This window comes from Macaca mulatta, chromosome 5, assembly GCF_049350105.2.
Source record: "Macaca mulatta isolate MMU2019108-1 chromosome 5, T2T-MMU8v2.0, whole genome shotgun sequence".
Classification (NCBI taxonomy): Eukaryota; Metazoa; Chordata; class Mammalia; order Primates; family Cercopithecidae; genus Macaca; species Macaca mulatta.
The window spans coordinates 161,085,043-161,105,952 of NC_133410.1; the positions used below are offsets into that span (position 1 = coordinate 161,085,043).

General features: G+C 36.1%; 1 protein-coding gene and 1 non-coding gene across 8 annotated transcripts in view; both read right to left on the minus strand.

Moving 5' to 3' along the window:
* The window catches only part of FBXW7 (F-box and WD repeat domain containing 7), a 210,790-nt gene that overhangs the window by 163,983 nt on the left and 25,897 nt on the right, over positions 1-20,910 (minus strand). Inside the window, exon 1 of one of the 7 annotated variants that reach the window (XM_078001491.1) lies at positions 18,419-18,538. The exons of the other annotated variants lie outside the window; for them this stretch is intronic. The gene's annotated coding sequence lies outside the window, so the exon portion shown is untranslated. Of the gene's footprint in view, positions 1-18,418; positions 18,539-20,910 lie in introns of those variants that run through there. 7 annotated transcript variants of the gene reach the window in all.
* MIR3140 (microRNA mir-3140) lies at positions 1,117-1,229 on the minus strand. The gene has a single exon (NR_128310.1). It is a non-coding gene; the product is annotated as a microRNA mir-3140 (primary transcript).

Genomic DNA, 20,910 nt, shown 5'->3' on the forward strand with positions numbered 1-20,910 from the left:
CAATTAACAGGTCTATAAAAAATCTCCTGTTATAAGACTGGTGCACAAAAAAAAATGTAAATTTTTCAAGTGATTTAGCAGTAATTTAGTTCTTCACCATGTTCCTTAAAAGGCTTTAATCTATAATCTATTTGTAAAAACTTTCTATTTTCTCCTTAAGAGAAGGTCAACGGCTTTCACTTCACTTGTCTAACATAATCATGAATTGAAATAAGAACTCTCAGCTCTTTGGAACAACAATGCTACCAGTATGCCTAGGCCAATAAAGCGATTCGTTCATTAATGCTGCTAATAAAGCAACCTTTTGTTAGTCTATGAAACATCAGACTCTTAACTTTGCAATTTTTCCCTGTTTTGCCACATGAACTTAAAAGTTCTCTTACAGGCCACTTTAATAACTAAAACACTATCATTCAAAAATTCAACCTTCCACTCTAGGTAAGTTAATAACTTAAAAAATATTCGCTCCAACTGCAGAAAATTATTTCTAGATGAAATTATATTTTAATTATTCTCTTGTGCCTTCCCATAAAAACCAATTGTATAGAAGTCTGTGCTATCTTCCATTAAACAACTAAAGAAAGCACCCATATAATATTCTCAAAAAGAAAAGCATAAATGTTCATTTATTCAATTAGCACTAATCAACCAACTACAGTAAGCAAGGCAAAGAAAATACGGCAAAGATTAATACTCAATTCCTGCCTTTACGCAACTCAATTTAGGGAGTAAGCCAGGTATCTGTACAAATTACTATAAGGTAGTTTATAATATTAACTACTAAATAGAACAGTAAAAAGAATATAATTAACTGAGCTTAGACAGGATTTTTTTAAAACCTTCCATGAGACTTTTGAGGCTAAATAGAGAGTAGTCTATTTTAGGTAAGTAAATAGCACGTATAGAAACACAGATGAATCAAACACCAAGGTGAATTCAGAAATTCTTAATTTTGTAAGGCTCAAGGGTATCATGTATGTAAGGAATTATTAGGAAATGTCTCTCAGTTCATGAACGGCCATGTTTGTGTTGATCTGGAATTTGAACTTTATTCCAGGCAATTGGCAGTAAATAAAAGGCTATAAGTAGTAGTATATGGTGCTCAGGTCTGTTTTTTAGAAAAGTCACTCCTGAACTACCTGAATTCCCAAAAGCTCTTATTTTCAATAACTTCAGAATACATAGCTTTTGGTAATTCAGGTACCTCAAGAGGACACAAATGGTAGGCTTCCAAGCCTACGAAGACATTCATACTCAGTATAACTATGTACCAACTCTATACTGGTAACTTAAGTTTAGCATTTTCTAAACTAATTGCCACTTAAAGAGAAAAATCAATACATGAAATATTGCTTCTAATATTAGTCAACTATTTTAAACCTCTTCAAAGTATTGGGAAAAATACCAGTTTCCAGGAATAATAAAGTCATGTTATTGATAAATTTTAAGAGTTGCAGTTGAAGTCAACAGGATGTGTTTAGAATTTATAAAATTAATCTTAAACTTTAGCCCACTGTAATCCTTACTGTAAACAGCCCTGGAACTGAAACCTGGCACCCTTATCTTCTTCTGAGTACCATATTTTATGCTTACTACCCTCCCCTCAACACCACCCCCGATGCCTACCTTGAAAACTCCATGTTCTTATACGACCCTGGGCTACACTGAGTTAGTCCAACTTGACCCAGTCATACCAGTGTTTTCAGTTGTTACCTATTATGACTAAATCCATAAGCATTCTTTTAAAAAGCTTTGCAAACATATTTTCATTTCTATTAGGGAAGTACTTTCTTCAACCACAAGAAACAGAACTAGAAGCCAATAGCTACAACATGAATTAACTTTGAAAATATTATGCCAAATGAAATAAGAGAGTGACAATAAGACAAATATTGTATGATTCTATTTATGAGGTACCTAGAATAGTGATAGTCATAAAGACAGAGAGTGTAACAGACGTTACCAGGGAATTAAGGGAGGAAAGATGGGAGTTATTGTTTAATGGGTATCAAGTTTTTATTTGAGATGATGAAAAACTTCTAGAAATGGACAGAGATGGATTGTTGCAAAATATTGTGAATGTACTTGATGTCACTGAATTGTATATTTTAAAATGGTTGAAATGTACATTTTATACTATGTATATTTTGCCACCAATAAAGGAAAAAAAAACCTTAGAGGAAAAATTTGTTACTTATTGGACTCCCTAGAACCCAAAAAAGTAAAAAAGAGCTAACATTTAATAAGTACCAGGCATTACATATACTACCTCATATAGTCCTCCCAACAACACCATAAGGTACACTTCGTATCTCTGTTTTAATGAGGAAGAAACAGGCAAAAAGCAGATAACTCAATGTCACAGAGCTAGGAAATACTGGGCACAGGACTCAAACCCTGGCAGTCTGACTTTGTTTCTCAAGCAGCAGCATAAGTTACAAAAACATTCATTACAGAAATCTATATTGTTAAAGTTGTCTAAATACTCCATGGAAATATGAACTGGCAAAAATCAAAACATAATCCTGCACCTACAATACCAATAATGTGTATCTATATTAAGGACATGTTTAATGGTACAATTATAAGCAAAGCATATTTTTTCTATCTTTATTACTTATGAGCTCACACCTTCATTTGGCAGTAAGATACATCAAAATTTAAAACATACAGCAAGCAGTACAAAAAATAACAAAACAACAAGCTCTTAAAGATCACTGTCCTTGATAAATACCAAAACTAATAGTCAAAGGAAGAAGCACATTAGAGAAAAGAGAAAAAAGAGGTGATTTTGAATATTCTTTGCAAAGAGGAAAGGGGTCTTTCACTCACATGACTTAATACTTACATAATAAGTAAGAAGCATAATAAAGCTCAAGGGCATTTGAGAACCAACTGACAGGACTTTCTGGACATAGTTCCAGATCTAACAATACAGTATTACTGCCCCTTGTTTTTATTAGATGCCAATAAAATCAGAAAGAAACCATTATCATTTCTCAGTCATTCTCTCACATTCACAAATTTTGTAACACATTGAACTTACAATGTAAGCAGTGATAGAATAGTTCTTCAATTTGGGTATCTTTTAATTTTTTTTAAAAACTACACCAACATAATCATTCAATAAATGTATTACTATTCTAGACACTAAAACAGCAAGAATAGATATATCTTGCCCTCCAAAAACTTAGGCTTAGTCTAGTGTAGAGGTTGATAATAGTTAAACAAATATATCATAATTATGATAAAAGCTATGAAAGGACTTAACAGGGGCACTTAAAACTAGTGAGTGTTCTGAATCAGAAAAGGCTTTCCTCCAAGGAAGTGATGTTTAGAATGATATTTGGAAGATGTCTTAAGAAGTCAAGAGGAATTTAGGATAGTGGCTGGTGGGGAGAAAGGAGTACAGAATCAGGGTACGATTCACAAGAGAGGAAAATTACCATTAGTAAGCATTCTTTATTAAGCTGGTAGTGAGACCACAGGTGCTGTTTAAGTGTCTTCATCACTTTAATTTAAAAATATCTCTTTATGTGGAAAATTTTGAACACACAAAAAACAAAATAGTATACTAAACTTCCCCACTTCCGTTACTTAACTTCAGCAACCACCAACGTTCTGCAATTCTTCTTTCATCTACACCTCCCACTCCCTATCACCCAACTCAATTATTTCTATAATTTTTAGATAAAACTTGTATATTTTATCTAAGACACAAGTATGCCATTGAAATACATACTTCTTACCTGTACAACTTTAATAGATAAGCCCATGTAACACATACCTCTATGAGATATGGAACATTTTCATCACTTCAGGAAGGCCCCTTATGCACCTTCCCAGTTGAGTATCAGCATTTTCCACAAGCAAAAGGCAACCTTTGTTCTGTTTTTATTTTTTCACTACAGATTAGCTTTGCCTCTTCTAGAACTTAATATAAATGGAATAATATAGTATCATGTCCAGCTTCCTTTGCTAAGTATGTGAAATTCATCCATGCCACACTGTGTACATTTGCCATTTTGTAGTTCTTTTATTACTGAGTGGCATTACATTGTACAAATATACCAAAAAACGTTTAGTCATTAATCCTATTGATATTTGGGCTGCTTCTAGTTGTTAGATATAACGAATAAACAGACTATAAATATAATTTTTAAAACTTTTTTGTGGACATATTTTCATTTCTTTTCTGAAAACACCTAGAAGTAGAATTGCTGGATCCAAAGGTATATGCTTAAATTTATAAGAAATTGCCAACGGTATTCCAAAGTGGCTCTCCCATTTTATACTCACACCAGAAATTTATGAGTGCTCTGGATGGCTTCCCAGAATACTTGTCGTTGACAGTCTTTTTAATTTTACCCCTTCTAGATGGTTTTAGTGATTATTTTATGGTTTAAGTTTGCATTTCCCTAATGACTAATGTTTGTATCTTTTTATGTGTTGAAAACTGGGTAATGTTATAAATGAAAAATGAGAACCATATTAACATAGGAAACAAAAGCAAAGATTCTGGAGGAAAAGGTATATTACGCCTGGACCAAGAGGCCATGCTTTGCTATAGGGTAGCTATGGCAAAGAGTAACAAAGAATAGTTAAGGCTAAGGAGGCAGATTAGGGTCAAATCACATGGATGCGGATTATTATGAGTTTAGATTTGAACTCGTTTCTTTAAGGTACCTCCGGGATAAGCTAAATGGCATTATCAAATAGGTCTGAAACTTAGGCAAATAAGTGCTGGAACAACAGGTATGCAGTTCCTTCATAAGTGGAAATCAAAGTGGTAAGACTGCCTGGGGAGAAATAACAGAAGGAAGAGAAAACAGAAAATACCAAAGGACCAAGACTCAAGAAATTTCTACTTTTAATGACCAAGCAGAAGAGAAGCCTGTAAAAAAAAAAAAAGACTGAAGAGCAATAGATCAGAGAGGCAAAATGAAAATCAAAAGTTTAAGTATAGTGTTTTTTTTGTTTTTTTGTTTTTTTTTTTCCCAGGGACAGATTCTCACTTTGTTGCCCGGGCTGGAGTGCAGTGTCACGATCTTGGCTCACTGTAACCTCTGCCTCCCGAGTTCAAGCGATTCTCATGCCTCAGCCTCCCAAGTAGCTGCAATTACAGGCATGTGCCACCAAACCTGGCTAATTTTTGTTGTTTTAGCAGAGACAGCGTTTCACCATGTTGGCCAGGCTGGTCTCAAACTCCTGACCTCAGCTGACCCACCCGCCTCGGCCTCCCAAAGTGTTGGGATTACAGGTGTGAGCCAATGTGTCCAGCCAAGGATAGTTTTTCAAAACTGCTTAAACCTGCTAGGAGATTATGTGCCAGACTGTCTCTCCTGAAATTCACATGTTGAAGCCCTAATCCCCAGTACCTCAGAACACGACTGTATTTGGATATAGCGCCTTTAGAGAGGTGAGTAAATTCATCCTCCAGGCCCTAATCCAATCTGGACACACCAGAAACGCATGCATACAGAGGAAAAACCAAGTGAGGACACAGCAAGAAGGCACTCTCTGCAAGCCAAGGGGAGAGGCCTCAGAAGAAACCAAACTTGCCAACACCTTGATCTTTGACGTCCAGCCTCCACATTGTGAGAAAATTAATTTCTGTTGTTTAAGCCACCCAGTCTGTGGTATTTTATGGAAGCCCTAGCACACTAAGTGAGAGATCAAATAAGAGTAAGTCTAAAAATATCCACTTAATTTACTAACAGAGAGGTCGTTGGTATCAATAAGCAAATACTATTACAGTGGAATGAATAAACTGAACAGGTGAGTCAAAGGTGAGAAATGGAAACAACAATTTCTAGCATTTGGATAGGAAAGAGAACAGAAAGGTCAGTAATCTGGTACCCATGAATGCTTATTGTTTTTATTTTTTTAATAGTAGGAATTAAGCGTGTTTAAATACTGACGAGAAGAATCAAGTGTAAAGCAAAGTTAAATATACCAAAAAAAAAAAAAAAAGGAAATCATCAACAGCATAAGGTACTGCAGAGAAAGGGAGAGAGCCTTAGATAGAAAGCAAGACTACCTCTATTTTAACATTAAGAAGGAAAAAAATATAGAAAAGATAGTGGGCAACTAAGGGTTGCATCGAATACTCCGATTTTCACTGGAAAGTAATAGGAAAAGTTTTCTGTAGAAAGAAAAAGGGCATGTTGGAGGTCTGAGGAGAACAGATGATTGAAACAGTCATGGTAAAGATAAGGAAACCAGCTGACAAGGATAATGCAATGGATTTCCACGCAGTATTAGGGTCTGTGATCGACAATCATGAATTTATAAGTTTTTTAAATGTCCTTTGAGGTAACTTTCTACTGCAGCATTCAGGTAGTATAGGAATGAAAGAATCTGATAACCGAGTTAATCCAGGATTAGGATTTTACCAAATAAGTGAAAAACCGCTTGTCTGAGGAAGAGAAAAATCAGTAGATTTGAGGAGATCAGGGAAATAAGACCAGGATATAAATAGGAGAGTCTATGTAAGGATGCTAAAATGATTGAGAATTATTATAGGACCTGGAATGTACAAGGAGATTATGAGGAATATGCCACTATCTTCCCAGAATAAGTAAAATCTACAAGAAAGGCTGTAGATAACAGCTAAAAGGAGGTTGAGACCAATAACTAATACTGTTCTAAATGCTTTACATTATTATTTCTTATAATAATCTGTAAGACAGGAGATACTATACTACTAATATTGATGAAGAAACAAATATAAAGAAGTTTTAAGAAACTTACCCAAGGCTGCTGTTTTAAACTAATTGTAGGACATCAAATACCAGAGTGAGACAGCTTCAGGGCACAGAGTTCCCAAATAAAAGGAAATTTCAAATAAGGAAATTTATATAGTATAAGCTATACTTTCAGTCCTAACACTGTATCAGATCAGATCACCTGAAAAGCCTTCCCACAGAAACTTCATGCAGAAAGGGTATATCAAAATAATTCTTTTAGGCTGGGTGCTGTGACTCACGCCTGTAATCCTAGCACTTTGGGAGGCCAAGGCGGGCAGATCACCTGAGGTCAGGAGTTCGAGATCACCCTGTCCAACATGGTGAAACCCCGTCTCTACTAAAAATTTTTAAAAAAACAAATTAGCTGGCTGTGGTGGCGCGCACCTCTAGCCCCAACTACTCAGGAGGCTGAGGCAGAAGAATCACCTGAAACTGGGAGACAGAGGTCGCAGTGAGCCGAGATCACCCCGCTTCACTCCAGCCTGGGCAACAGAATGAAACTACGTCTCGAAAAAGAAAAATATATATATATTTTTTAAATTAATCCTTTAGCCACCATGAAACAGAAATCTTTAAGTGTGTGCCAGTAACATGGAAAAAACAGTAACATATTAAAAACATATATATTAGGCTGCAAGTTGGAAATGTTTCTTCCCTTCAATGAGTTGTTAGTCTTAACCTATATTTACCCTTTGACTCATATGCAGGGACTAGAAATGAGACCTTTGGCCCTTAGTGTGAGACTTCAGTTCTCAGATACCCCTTTCTACTCCATACATTAATACACACATAAAGCCAAGACCCAGGAACACCTGCAATTTTAGTAAAGGGGTCCTACATAGGTCAATAACAGAAGAAAAATATAAAGACATAGGCTTAGAAAGCAACAAAAAACATCTTTATTCCCTAATTATATGATTATCTGCATGAGATACCCAAGAGAATCTATCATTAGAAGTAAGAGTTTAGGCCAGGTGCAATGGCTCATGCCTATAATCCCAGCACTTTGGGAAGCCAAAGCAAGAGGATCGCTTAATCCCAGGAGTTCGAGAGCAGCCTGGGCAACAGAGCAAGACCTCATCTCTACAAATAATTTTAAAATTGGCTGAGTGTGGTGACATGCACCTGTGGTCCCAGCTACTTGGGAAGCTGAGATGGGAGAATTGCTTGAACCCAGGCAGTCAAGGCTGTGGTGAGCAGTGACCATGCCACTGCACTCCAGCCTAGGTGACAGAGTAAAACCCCCCACCTCAAACAAACAAACAAAAACAACTAAGAGTTCAGCAAGATTGAGAGATACAAAATCAAGATACAAATAGCAACTTGTTTCTTAGCAATTTTTCTGTTATACTAATTGGTTTGTAACTACCAGTAACAAAAAGTATTTTTATAAAAATTTGCCATTCATGATGGTAACAAAAATCATAAAGACCTAAAAAAAAAAATCTAAAGAAGACTTGCATAAAGAAAAAAATGGAACTGGGCCAGGCGCGGTAGCTCACGCCTGTAATCCTTGCACTTTGGGAGGCTGAGGTGGGTGGACCACCTGAGGTCATGGCCCAACATGGTGAAACCCTGTATCTACTAAAAATACAAAAATTAGCCAGGCATGGTGGCAGGCACCTGTAAAACTTAGCATTATTCAACCTGGAAAACTAAACAATAGTTAAAAGGAATGAATTAAATCTACACATGTCAATATGAACATATCTAGAAAAAAACATTGCATGAAAATGTTTCAGGTCATCTTTTGCGTAAATGTTTTATGTGCACAAAAACAGCAGGGAAATAATCTCAAGGACTTTAGGATAATGAGTACCTCCAAAGAAGGGAGAAAAGTATGGGGAGTGGAGAACTTTAAAAGAAAATCAAATGAGGCAAAAGGTTGATATCTGCTTGACCCCGAGGTTAGGTACACAGGTGTTTGCTATATTACTTTCTGTACTTTTTTTGTATATTTGAATTATTTCATAATTTACACAAAATTTTAAGAGACTGCAAATAGTAAGCTTGGTGAAAAGAAATTGCAGAGGGCACAATGGAAGGAACTAGGAAGTACGAGAGAAATAGAAGGCTTTTGTCAAGGCAAAAAAAAAAACAAACTCATGAAACATTAAGAAGATAGTAATTCAGAAGATATGGTCACCTACTAATGAAAATTACTAAGAGGCAAGTCTCAGACTCCTTGAGGAAGATGGAAATTGGGCCTCACGGCCAGACTATGCATCTAACTAGTTTACTATCTCAGCTCATTCAGCCTGGCATCACTGCGATTCTCAGCAACACTCATCACTATATATTATGAGGGTGACGTGACTGTGCTGAACCTTGAATCTAATAGGTGCAAACCATTCTGTTGGATAATGCAAGGGATATAAAGAGGCATAGTACTAGTTTTCAGGGAGCTTATCATTTAGTGTGGAAGCTTAAGATGCATACAGAAAAACAAAACAAAACAAAAAACACCTTGCACTTAATGTCTAAACAAGTGCTACTGGAATTCAGAGGAAGCAAAGAATCCATCAGGCTGCTTGGATGGTACAAGAAAGGTTTCACAACAATAGTGGAGCTCAAGCCAAGTAGCAAAGAACAAGAAACAATTCAAAAGGTACAAAAATTGGCATTCCTGGTAAGAAAAAATGATGGCAAAAGATGCAGAGCTCTAGGAAGTGAAAAAACGGAGTAAAAGTGTTTGACAATTTTCAGATCTCAATTAGAAAAATAAAATAGTTTGACAATAAATAAAATCTTTAAAGTTAGACAATCAATCAGGGCTCTAAGCTGTCAACAGAACCTATCTGAGGTGGTTTCAAGAGAAAATAAATTTATTAATATATTAGGTGATTCCAGTAATTATCAGAGAATTGAAGAATCCACTTGGAGGTATGAAGCCAGGAAAAATACCTAAGTCTCCCCACTAAATTGTTCCCACCCTTCAGCCCCAGTACCATGAAAGCTGAGCCTAGGACAATAAGGCTCACCAGTACCTCTGTTACTGCTACCTCTAAACAGTTCAATGTCTCGCCACTCAACATCCACATTAGGAAGCAATTCCAGGCAAGAGCTGTTACCCTGCATTTCTCTGACCCTGAATTCATGTCTTACACAGATGCATCTGATCAATAAAGCCTAGGTCATATGCTTGTGCCCTAGCTGCAAGGAATGCTAGGAAATTGAGTTCTGACTCTATAAAACATGAACATGCAAACTTATCCAACATTGAGAGGCTATCTGAAATGAGCAACCATAAATACAGATCAAGGTTTGTAGATCCTCAAGCCTTGTACAAACAAAACTCTCTGTTCCTCATATGGAAGTAAGAACCAGAGACTTACCAGTTATTGCACAGAGCTCCAATATCAGAATCTCTCGGTGATATCCCCCTCCTTTCTGTTTTCTTACATAACCCATGAATTAAACTGCAAAAAGAGGCCAGCTCACTTTTGTGTTTTTTGTAGAGACAGGGTTTCACCATGTTGCCAGGCTGGCCAACTCACTCTTATGGTAGTTCAAGTCAGGCCTTCTCTTATGAGACCTAAAATTTTTTGTTCATACAGATAAAGTAGGATCTTAACAGGCTGTCTCTCTATTTTAGACCTAGGGATCCATGATCCTTTAGCCAGAGCCAAAAAGAATTCAAGTCAGTACACCTCTGATCATCATGCCTGTCAAGCTACCCTATCAATATGATACCTGGGCCTTACCTAGCATCTGGCCACACCCCCTGAAGTAAAAAAGACAATTTCAATGAAAGTATCTCCTCTAACCTACAGACAAAAGCAATTGAATTATTTTTCATGTATGTTGGCACTCCCCTCAAAGTTTTCTCATTAGGTTGGCGAATGAAGTGTCTTCCAGACCTCTTAGTAGAGAATACTGGAGAGGGAATAGGGGAGCTAAGTGAATAGTCACAGTGATAAATCCACTCCACCAGTTCTATTTCCTTTAATCTTTTGACTTCTTCCTCTATATTATGCTATGCATTTCTAGGCATTCAACTTCATTTAGTATAAGTCAATGCTGAGACCAAAGGAGCAAACAACTAGAACCACTCCTGGCTACTTGAACGAGAAGAATGAATTCAGAATCTCTGATAACTGCACCATACCAATACATTCAGCCAAATGCAAAAGCATGTTTCTTTCTCTCTCACATCCTCATCACCCATTTCTACACATATTCCTGAAGGTTTTGCTGCTATGTCAGCAAAAAATATATATTTTTTTTTAAAAATTACATAGAATCCTTTTCTTCCCACTGTGACTGCAAAGGTGCAGCATGATATAATCTGACTCCAGTTACAGGTATGGAAACATGAGTATCATGGGAAGGGGTATAAGGAAACTAGCTTCCCTGTGGATGGTAACTGTCTTAAGCAAGGTTGTTAACACAGGGAAGGATGGCTTCTGCTAGCAGGAGAGACTCAGAGTTTGGAGACTTGAAGTAGTATGTATCCTCTATTCCCCATATACAGAAATGTATTCGAAAGATTATTAGCAGCCAAAAATATCACATGTACAATTTAAAAAGTGGGTATTTATAAATTGCAATTCTGTATCCTCATATTTTCTTAAAATTAGGCAACATAAGATTTCTTCTATTTGGTTTTGTTACCATGCATTTGATTACTATTAATTATTACAACTTCACACTAAGATCAGGCAGCAGCATTCTGGTACTCAAATGTAAGAGCAACTGAATTTGTGCCTCTAGAGGGCAGCATTTCTCACAGGATAGACAAGTCCAACTTAAAGTCACTGGAAGAAGTGTTAAGAAATGCAGGAAGACAAGCTTTAGCAAGTTTCTTTCTTGTAAGATATCTCAAAGTCTTTGATATATTAATGTGCACGGTAAAATATTCAATAGGCCATTATTATGGTACATAGTGTTTCTTCAAACTTAATTAGAGAACTCTTTCAAGGACCATCTCTAGTGACTAGCAGAATGTACTTTGGAAACCATCTAAATGGGCAAATTCTCTCAAGACAAGTTCCACTTCCTTCTTTATTCATGAACTTACGCTTCATATTTTTAAAACAAGTTTTTAGACATCTCCTTATATCCTCATATCATGACATAATGACAGAATGAAATAAACACCAGCAATAACATTCATTTACTTCTGTGGAAATTAAAAACACGGAAAACTTACTGCCTAACTTGCTCAAAGGATAAAAGCAAAGTAACAAAGAAAAAAAGTTTGGTGCTTTAATAACTAGTCAAGATATAGCCACTACTGGCTTTAAAACCACAGAGGAGTTGAAGTACTTAATTTAAAAAACTGTATATCCATCCAAACTCAGGATATTAAATATTTGAGCTCCAGTGAAAATCTTTCCACAATCCATGTCAACTGAAATTGAGCTTGCTAATCTAAAGGTTTGTTGTAAACCTGATGAGACCTCGATACGTCTCTACAGATGAACATTCTTTTTTTTTATTTGTGAAAGAGTTATTAAGCAAAACATTACTCTCTTTTATTTTTGGTTTTTCACCCAAATGATGAAAGTCTTTAGAATATAGATATTTTTCCACTCTCCAACTACTCTAGGAACATAGAGGCAAGCTATGATTTCAAATATGTACATCCAAATGCTTTTCTGATTAAATCCTTTTATCCATGAAAAATGTTAGAAATTTTTTCTACTAATTATTCATGACTATAAAAGATACCACAAAGAAAATGCAAGTAGCTCTAAGTAGCTCTTTCCAGGGTGCTTGATTCAGAAGTCCCCTTGGTACTGTTCCTATGACATAAGCCTTAGCAAAAATGACTGTAATCTGTAGTCCCAGGTAACCAAAATACTGTAATCACATACATAACCAACTCTCAAAAGCTTAATTTCTAATACATTAGCTATTAGCCACATATGACTACATGTGGCTAGTGTTACCAGGGAATTGAGTTTTTAGCTTTATTTAGTTGTACTTAATTTAAATTTAAAAGTTGAAGCTGTATAAAATGTCTTTCTACTAAAGAAAGTTTTATTGTTTTGGTAGTACTACATTTCATTGTGACCATTGCACTGCATATTATACTCCACAGCTCAGGATACAGTGAGTCATTTCTAGTATTACACAAAAAAATACTGATCTGGTCAGTAAAAATTAGCTAATTCAGTTAGAATGAGTATTTTTCTACTCACCAATCTAACTCTGTAATGCGTTTACTTAAATATGCTTCTCACAAATAACACAAGTTGCAGCAATGCCTATGTAAATCACAACTGGTAATTCAACTGAAATACTTTTTATTTTTACTTTTTAATTTTAATATATTTTGAATATAATTAATTTTCTTACTTTAAAAATGAATGGATAACAGGACACATTTTTAAAACTAAAAAGAAGGCATTACAGCAATACACAATCAAGTAGAGATACAAAAGCTAATGCTACCACCAGAACAGTAAAGTAAAAAGAAACTGGAAGAAGGTATGCCAGAAATTTTCTAATGAATGACAATTACAGTTAGCTATGACAGAGCAAAATTAAAAGCTATTTCTTGTGTTTTAAAGTTTTACAAGTAGACAATATTAGCAGACATTTTCAACAAATACATAGTGAATTTTATAAGAACTTTCTGCTCTACAGTCCAAAGAAAAGCAAAAAAATTAGCCAAATGATGTCAGAATTACATGTCCAACAAACGTGTGTAAAAGATTTTTAACAAATCTGGGCTTGTAACTGTGGTCAGCTATAAACTGGCTTAAATTCTTGCGCCAAAGGAAAGAAAATCACATTTACATAAAGAGATGGTAAATAAATTATTTCAATTATAGAAATTTTGTTAGAAAATTATGAGGAATACTAAAATAGATACAACACATGGAAGATATTCAATTAAGACACCATCCATCATATGGAAGACCTTTCTAATAATATCAAAAATCAACAGATTAAAAATTTGAAAAATTACTATTTCCCTTCAGCTTTAGATGAGCCATGTGATATAAGAGATGCTACCTTAATAAGTCTTTTTTTTTTTTTTTGTCTTTTTTTTTGAGACAGTCTCGCTCTGTTGCCCTGGTTGGAGTGCAGTGGTGCAACCTCGGCTCACTGCAACCTCCGCCTCCCAGGTTCAAGCGATTCTCCTGCCTCAGCCTCCAAGTAGCTAGGATTACAGATGCACACCACCATGCCTGGCTAATTTTTTGCATTTTTTAGTAGAGATGGGGTTTTGTCATGTCGGCCAGGCTGGTCTCGAACTCCTGGCCTCAAGTGATCCACCTGCCTCGGCCTCCCAAAGTGCTGGAATTGCAGGTGTGAGCCACCATGCCCGGCCCCAGTTAAATCTTTTAAGTAAGTTTTATTTGAAAGACCTTCTAAATTTAAGAGAAGTTGTCACTACATAGCTTTAAAAAAAAAAAAAAAAAAAAAAAAAAAAAAAAAACCAAGAGTGGCATAGATGTTTTTAAATCCTTTACCTCTGTCAAAGAATTTCAGCTAGGTATTAAACAATTAGTTTCTATCACAACAGACAGCTCCAGCTATGTTAGGAATTTTACAAGCAAAAATTGATGTTTCTCCTATTCCTTTATTCCACTGTATAATACACATTAAAAATATCTGTGTCCAGCTTTCTGAAGCAGACTATGAAAAGCCCTATGTAAAGAGTTAAATTGTTCAGTATGTACATGCCAAAAATAAGAATCCTAGCCAGTTCATGGAAATGTTGAAAAAACAGAAAACAATACATTTAAAACACCTGTGTTCTTTGCTCACCGGGTATAGCAGAATAACTTTACAAAGATCTACTCTAATGTTAACTCTGATTTTAGAAAGAGATGCTTTTCACTATTGAGTAATAAAACACAAAAATGGCAGTATTCTTTTGTTTTCTCACTTATATCTCAATGCCTATGAACAAGCTTAACTTGCACCAAAGAAAGGTAGAGTTTATTTATGACCAGGCTACACAAGTAAAAGTAAAATAAAAAGAAACGGGAAAAAAGGTATGCCAGAAATTTTGTAAGAACGTTCTTATAAATTTACATTGAAATTTAAAGTTTTCACAACGCAATCAATAAAAAAGATTTTACACTTTGCTCTAACATAAATCAACATGCATAAATTTTAATTGACAGTGTTTTGCAAAGTGGTTGCAAAAATTACAAAAAATCATTGAAAAACACTTTATTTAATATAGATTTGCCTAACATCCAATATCCTTTTGAATGTAATGTTAGTAATACGGAGTTGACACAAGAGTTTGTGAATTTGCTTGAGTGGCTCAATTTTGAAATGGATATAGTTTTGCTTCAAAATCTAATACATTCTACCAAAAAACATGAACAAGTTTTACCAATTTAGATGCAAATATTATAGAAAAATTATTTTTTGGTACTTAATTCAGGTACCGAAATACTTAAGTTTCAAATACTTAAGTGTCTTTGAAACAATTTAGGTATGTGAATCTACTTTTCCAACCATAAATTTTAGGAAATCTAAAGGAAGATCAATTACTTCTGGTAAAAAGTTAGTGTTGAAATTGATATATAAAATATCTACCAGATTTCAAAAACCTAGTACAAAGAGAGAATCTAAAATAACATTTTTTTTTATAAAGTATATGTTGAAATGGTAATATGTTGGCTCCATCAGGTTAAATATCTTAAAATTAATTTAACTGCTTTTTACATTAATAAGGGTACTGCAATTTTTAAAATAACATGGATATGGTGGCTCAAATTATACAGTCACACATCGCCTCATGACAAAGATACATTCAGAGAAACGTGTCAGGCAATTTCTTCTTTGTGTGAATATTATACAGTGCTTTTACACAAGTCTACATGGTATAACCTATTGCTCCCAGGTTACAAACCTGTACAGCATGTTACTGTACTGAATACTATATGCAACTACAGCACAATGATATTAACATATCTAAATATATAAAAGGTATATTAAAAATAAGGTATATAAAATTTAAAGCGGTGCATCTCTACCATAAGTGAAGCTAGCAGGACTGGAAGGTGCTCTGGATGAGTCAGTTAGTGGTGAATGCATATGAAAGCCTAGGACATTATTGGATACTACCATATACTTTATAAACAGTGTACACTTAGGCTGTACTGTAAGATTTTTTCTTTCTTCCATAGTTTTAATTTTTTGGCTGTTCTGTAATAACACTTAGCTTAAAACACATGGTACAGCTGTATAAAATTATTTTCTTTTCTTAGTATCCTTATTTTATAAAAGTCTTTTTTTCCTGTTTTAAAAAAAATTTTTTTTTAACTTTCAACATTGTTTTAAGACACAAACATACACAATAACCAAAGCCTACACAGGATTAGGATCATCAATATTGCTGTCTTCCATCTCCACATACTGTCCCACTGGAAGGTCTTCAGAGGCAATCACACACGTGGAACTGTCATCTCCTATAACAATGCTGCCTTCTGGAATACCTCCTGAAGGGCCTTCCTGAGGCTTTTTTGAATTCCTTTTTTTTTTTTTTTTTTTTTTTTTTTTTTTTTTTTTTTTTTTTGAGACAGAGTCTCACTCTGTCACCAAGATGGGAGTGTGGTGGTGCTATCCTGGATCACTGCTACCTCCACCTCCCAAGTTCAAGCAATTCTCATGCCTCAGCCTCCAAGTAGCTGGGATTACAGACGTGCACCACCACACCCAGCTAATTTTTGTATTTTTAGTAGAGACAGGGTTTTGCCACGTTGGCCAGGTTGGTCTCGAATTCCTGGCCTCAAGCAATCTGCCCACCTCAGCCTCCCAAAGTGAATTTATTTTTTAAAGTTCAAAGAGTACATTCTAAAATAACAATAAAAAGTGCAGTATTGTAAATACATCAACCAGTAACACAGTCCTTTATTATCAAGTATTAGGTACTGTACATAATTGTATGTGCTATACTATTTTTTTTTTTTTTGAGATGGAGTCTTGCTGTCCCCCAGGCTGGAGTGCAGTGGCGTGATCTGGGCTCACTGTAAGCTCCGCCTCCCAGATTCACACCATTCTCCTGCCTCAGCCTCCTGAGTAGGTGGGACTACAGACACCTGCCACCACACCCAGCTAAATTTTTTTATTTTTAGTAGAGATGGGGTTTCATCATGTTAGCAAGGATGGTCTCAATCTCCTGACCTCATGATCCTCCCACCTCGGCCTCCCAAAGTGTTGGGATTATAGACGTGAGCCACCGCACCCGGCCATGTGCTATACTTTCAGATAACTGGCAGTGCAGAAGATCTGTGTACACCATCACCACCACAAACACATGAGTAAGGTAGAGCACTAAGACTTCATGATAGCTATGATACCACTAAGCAATAGGAATTTGTCAGTTCCATTATAATCTTAGGGGACACATTTCTTCAAAACATCTCAATATCCCTAAGAGCTAGGTAAACAGGTAATATTGCACAGAAGATGAATAAACTGGTACTCTTATTCCCTACCCCCACAACCTGAAACAATTTAAATGAAACGTATTACAGCAGTGTTTCTCAAACTGTAACATGTTTCAGGATCACCGAAGGGCTTGTTAAAATTAACTGCTACAACTAGGTGGATCCTGAGAAGTCTGCATTTCTAACCAGTTCCAACGTGAGGCTGATACTATACTAGCAGGGGGCCACACTTTGAGAACCACTGATAAAGACAACTTACAGATAAAATCAATGTGCAATATGCACATTGATTGTGTAATGCACAATATGAATGAATTCTGTGAAGACAAAACAACATGGTCTATCTAATAACTTGCTTAGTTAAAATCTCAAATATGTAGGATCTGATGGCTGGCAAATTACACACCACAAGGTTTCCCTTTTCCAACCTTCTAGAAACTGCTGTCCATTTATTATACATTAGGAGCATATGCATGTATTAGAAATTAAATGATCAGAAAAGACTGAAACATTTATAGACATTGAAAAGCCTAATCAAAAAGGTACTCTGGATGGATGGCAAATCACCCTCCCACATAGAAGTGAACTGAGATTACCTGAGACAAAGTCAAGATTTTTCTTTTAAAAACAACTCTGAGATCACTACACCAAATAAATAAATGAGAAATGTAAACATTCCTATACCATATAATATTAGAAGGAAACTCTTAGAAAAGTTTTTTAATTGTTATCAAACACCCAACAAAACTAAAGAAAAAATTCAATTGTGTTCCCATGAAATAATGTATTTGACACAATGTAACTTGTGAAGAAACCCTCCAGGATTAATCAGTGCAAAATGAATCTGCTACAAACTAAACAGAGTCTGCTACAAAAAGAATTACTGTGTATAAACTAATTTCTGCACATCAGGGTAATGTGTCCAGATCATCCAACATGGTTTAAGACACAAAAACTTTTTAAAAGATGGTAAGATATAAGTACCAGGGACAGGGGGAATGGAAGAATTCCAATTTCCAATAAAAGGAATCAATATTTCTTGGTGAAATGGCTGATTTCATGGCTGGGGCAGAGAAAAGTACAAGATGAGACTAGAACATTTTGTGCTGCTAGAAAGTTAAGCCTTCTGACCAGGTGTGGTGGTCCACGTCTATAATCTCAGCACTTTGGGAAACCAAGGTGGGAGGACTGCTTGAGACCAGGAGTTTAAGAGACTAGCTTGGGCAACACAGCAAGACACTCTCTCTATTGGAGGAAAAAAAAAAAAAAAGGCCAAAACTAGCGGGGTGTGGTGGCACATACCTGGTCTGTAGTCCTAGCTACTCCAGAGGCTAAGGCAGGGGGATCACTTGGGCTCAGAAAATCAAGATTGCAGTGAGCTATGATCATACCACTGCGTACTCCAGCCTGGGTGACACAGCAAGACCCTGACTCAAAAAGAAAAAAAAAAAAAAGAAAGAAACAGAAAGTTAAGCTCTCACAAAATGACGGAGACATGTCAAAAGGACCAGGAACTTCCTTGAAGAGGCTTCACGGGGCCAAACCTGGGATAATTAGAGCAGCAAAATAAATAATGATGATAACAGATGAAATCCATAGAAGAATCTATAAGTCCATCTGATATAAGAGAGGGAAAAAAAATCCGTGAGTCCATGTTGATATACATAAAACATTAAATAAATACATAACAAGGGAAAGTTCTTCCTTACCAAAAACCACAAACCCAAATACAGAAGAAATTATGGAAACAGAAAATCACCATGACAAAATCATCAATAAAAGTTAAAGTCTGGGGCCAGGCAGTGGCTCACGCCTGTAATCCCAACACCTTGGGAGGCCAACACGGGAGGATTGCTTGAGCCCAGGAGTTCGAGACTAGCCTGACAACATGGTGAAACCTCGTCTCTTCAAAAAATATGAAAAATTAGCCAGGCATGGTGGTGTGCACCTGCAGTCCCAGCTACTTAACAGGCTGAGGTAGGAGGATCACCTGAGCCCAGGAGATCAAGGTTTGCAGTGAGTCGTGATCATGCCACTGCAAAAAAAAAAAAAAAGCAAGGAAGTTAAAAATTGGTAGAGTATGATGAGAAATGATAATTACCTGTGTCCCGAAGTACTTATTTTTAAGTACCTTCCCATAGGATACTTTTTGTTCCTTTACTTTGAATCTGAATCAACACTACTTATTAATTACAAAGGAAAAAAAGCAACTAGAGTGGACAAACCTGACTGATACCACCTTAACCAAAGGAACTGAAAGTTAATACCACTGATAATTGGACACATCAGCATCATGTGCCTCTAAATAAGATTCATAAAATCATTTTTGCAGTATTCTTTTTTTTTTTTTTTTTTTTTTTTTGAGACGGAGTCTCGCTCTGTCGCCGGGGCTGGAGCGCAGTGGCCGGATCTCAGCTCACTGCAAGCTCCGCCTCCCGGGTTTACGCCATTCTCCTGCCTCAGCCTCCTGTGTAGCTGGGACTACAGGCGCCCGCCACCTCGCCCGGCTAGTTTTTTGTATTTTTTTAGTAGAGACAGGGTTTCACCGTGTTCGCCAGGATGGTCTCGATCTCCTGACCTCGTGATCCGCCCGTCTCGGCCTCCCAAAGTGCTGGGATTACAGGCTTGAGCCACCGCGCCCGGCCTTTTGCAGTATTCTTAATCAAAAATGCTTAAAGTTAATTGAATCATAGGAAAACATCATACAAACACAAAGTGTGCAATACTGACCAGTACTCTTCAAAAGTGTAACAGTCACAAAAGGTAAAGAAAGATTGGAATTGTTTCAGGTTAAAGAAAACTAAGAAAATATGATAACTAAAATACAACACATGTGTAATCTTATATTGTGATCCTGGACCAGAGAAAGGCCATTGGTGAGAAAAGGGGTGAAATCTGAATAAAGTCTGTAGACTATATACCAGTATTACATGAATGTTAATTTCCTGATTTTGATAATTGTTCTGTCATTGCGTAAGATGTTAAATTTTGGGAACTTGAATGAAGGGCATATGAGAATTTACCCTTTATACTATATTTGCCACCGTTTTCCTGAGTCTAAAAAGAAAAATGAAACCACCAATCAAAACCAAACTGGCAAGTCAGAATACAGTCTCGTTTTTCTATCATGTCAAATTAATGTATGTATCTGTGAAGAAGCTAGTCTCGTCTCTTGTTAACCCAGACTTTCATGGTGATAATAAGAAAAATGACGTTTTAGAGTAGATATTGAGGTTAACAAATGTAAACTATTATTGCTTCCTGCTTTAAAAAAAATGAAGGAATAAAGATAAGTCAATAACAATCACGAATAATCTTATATTAATTCCTGCCAAAATTTTTACAACAGTAATTCTCAACTGGGAGCAGTACTACCCCTCAACAAGTGTTGGAGTTGTTTTTTGAATCAGTAAGTATACACAATTGTGAAACAATGACTTCACAATGAGAGAGAGGAACCAAGAAAGTTAGGACTATCACTCAACGGGTTGTCCTATTGACACATACTCCCTACAGGACGATGAAGAATGTGACTATGGTCAACAACAGGTAGTCCATTTGTTACTGCTATAAAACAGCCTGAGAGGCCCATATCTGCAGAACCTCCTGCTCAGTAAAGTTAAAGAGCTTGTTATAACTCACACACCCATTTAGGCAATTGAGCTGTGATTAAAACTGAGATCTCCTGTGTTCCTTAAAGTATAAGAGGGGAAATAAAGGGAAATAACACTTACCTAAATATAGCCATTAAGAAACACTCTCAACAGTAATGAATGGGTAGCACACAGACAAAG